General features: G+C 45.1%; 1 pseudogene; it reads right to left on the minus strand.

The window, feature by feature from the left end:
• Positions 1-562: 562 nt before the first annotated feature.
• LOC102422564 lies at positions 563-1,836 on the minus strand (annotated as a pseudogene).
• Between the last annotated feature and the right edge of the window lie 277 nt (positions 1,837-2,113).

The raw sequence follows: 2,113 nt of genomic DNA on the forward strand, positions 1-2,113 counted from the left end.
TTTTCTGCTATATAATACAGATTACATAAAGCCTGACAAACCCACATTAGTATAAGCATTAAGCATTTGCTGTATTGAAAGATCATTAGGTCTCATACTAGCAGTACTGAGTTACAGAGCCTAATTTTTAATATTTAGTTGCAGGTATATTAAGTAGGGTAGGTCCCATGGACTAAAGGAAAATGGACATTTTTGTCTTCAAATTTACTGTTGACAACCTAGTCTGAACAATTCTGCTAAGCACTGATGTTAGAAAGAAAAGTAAAAAATCAAACTTTATCGTTGCTTTTTGCCATTTGGTAGCATTTTACACACCGGCTTTGATCTTCAGAATACCCTGGATTCAGTAGAAAAACCCTTTAAATAAAGTTTTGTACAATAAAAACTTCTCAGCAGTCAAAATTTAAACTGTAAAAAAATACATGCAAGTCGGGGTGCGGGAAGAGACTGGACAAAAATCATACACCTATGGAGGCGGGGGGTAAGGGCAGAGGGGGGGTGGGAACCGGGTGGAGGGGAGCTATGGGGTGAAAAAAGAGAAACAACTGTAATAATCTGCACAATAAAGGTTTATTAAAAAAAAAAAATACATGCCAAACATACTTTTCTGAAAACACTTAACTTGGAACAAAGCACCGAACTACACAAATGCGAACGAGAACAGCATTTCAACTCCACCAAAAGCAGTCATCATAAAAGGTGTAAAAGTCACCTAACTTCACTAGGCACTGTTCACTTTTTAAACAGGAGACAATAAAAAAATATTGTCCACAAACAATATCCAAACTCTAAGGTAGATTTCAGAAAGCCTTCCACTTCGTGCTTTAATAGCGACGAGGTGAGTGTGATTGCGATCTGGAACGTGATCTATATCCTCCTCCACGACTATAGTAAGGAGAAGGTGACCGCCTTCTGTAAATCTGACCCCTGTCTTGTCCAGCTCTCCATCCTCCTCCACCTCCACCACCACCACCACTTCTGTATGATCTGCTGTAGTAGTCCCGATCATCATAGCCTCTACCGTATCCTCTGTCGTAGTAATCACGACGGCGCGAGCTGCCATAGGTAGATCTCCCCATATAAATTCCTGGTGTGGGGGAATGTGGTCTTTTTGTTATGGAGAAATCAACTCTGATTCTACGTCCATCAAGCTCCATTCCATTGGCCCGCTCTCTTGCTTCCTTGGCATCATCTACATTTTCAAAATACACGAAGGCAAATCCTCTTGAACATCTAGATTGCTGGTCATAGACGACAGTCACATCAGCAAGGGGGCCATATTTAGAGAAGACTTCTCTGAGATCTCTTTCTGTCGTGTACAAGCTCAATCCAAAGGCTCCAAGACAACAGTTGGGAGCAGGATTGGCCCGATTCCCGACATGACGTCTGCCGGGTAGACATGGGAGAATGACCGTGGCTGTGACGCCTCCGATAGTCTCGACTGCCAGACCTGCTACGGGATCGTCTAGGGGAGCGAGACCGAGATCGTGATCTTGTATAATCACGCCTTCGAGAACTTCTTCTGGATCTAGACCTAGATTCAGATCTGGACCTGGACTTTGATCTGGAACGCCGCCTGGAATCTTCCTTGGAGCGAGACCTTGCAGGGGTATGCCTCGCAGATGTCCCAGATCCACGAGCACTTCCACTTCTGGAAGCAGAACGGGATTCCCGCTCGCCATAGTTCTGCTCGCCGCTGTCGCTCATGACTCCTAGATGCTGCTGCCACCACCACCGCTCGGCTCAATGTGCTTCAACCGAAGCTGCCAACCTCTTGCACTGTTGGGGTCCAACCCCAGCAGGTCCAGGGGTTCCCAAAGGTGTGGACGGAGTCGGTGAAGAAGAAGGAATGACACGGAGACAGCGTTCAGTTGATCAGCAGCCTAGCCAGGTTCTCCAGCCAGGATCTCCAGCCAGGATCTCCAGCCAAGTTCTGTCTTTGACTGTCTTGTTACATCTGTATTTATACCAGTTGATTTTAATCCTATCCATTTCTATTCCAAAGGTTAGGGCGTTTCTTATCTTCATTCCAGGGAGTAAAGATTATGTAGCTTAAGCGTGATTGTTCGTAGTTAAAGTGATTAACTACCCGCCTGGCACTTAGTTAAGGGGT

This window comes from Myotis lucifugus, unplaced genomic scaffold (genome assembly GCF_000147115.1).
Source record: "Myotis lucifugus unplaced genomic scaffold, Myoluc2.0 scaffold_1263, whole genome shotgun sequence".
Taxonomy (NCBI): Eukaryota; Metazoa; Chordata; class Mammalia; order Chiroptera; family Vespertilionidae; genus Myotis; species Myotis lucifugus.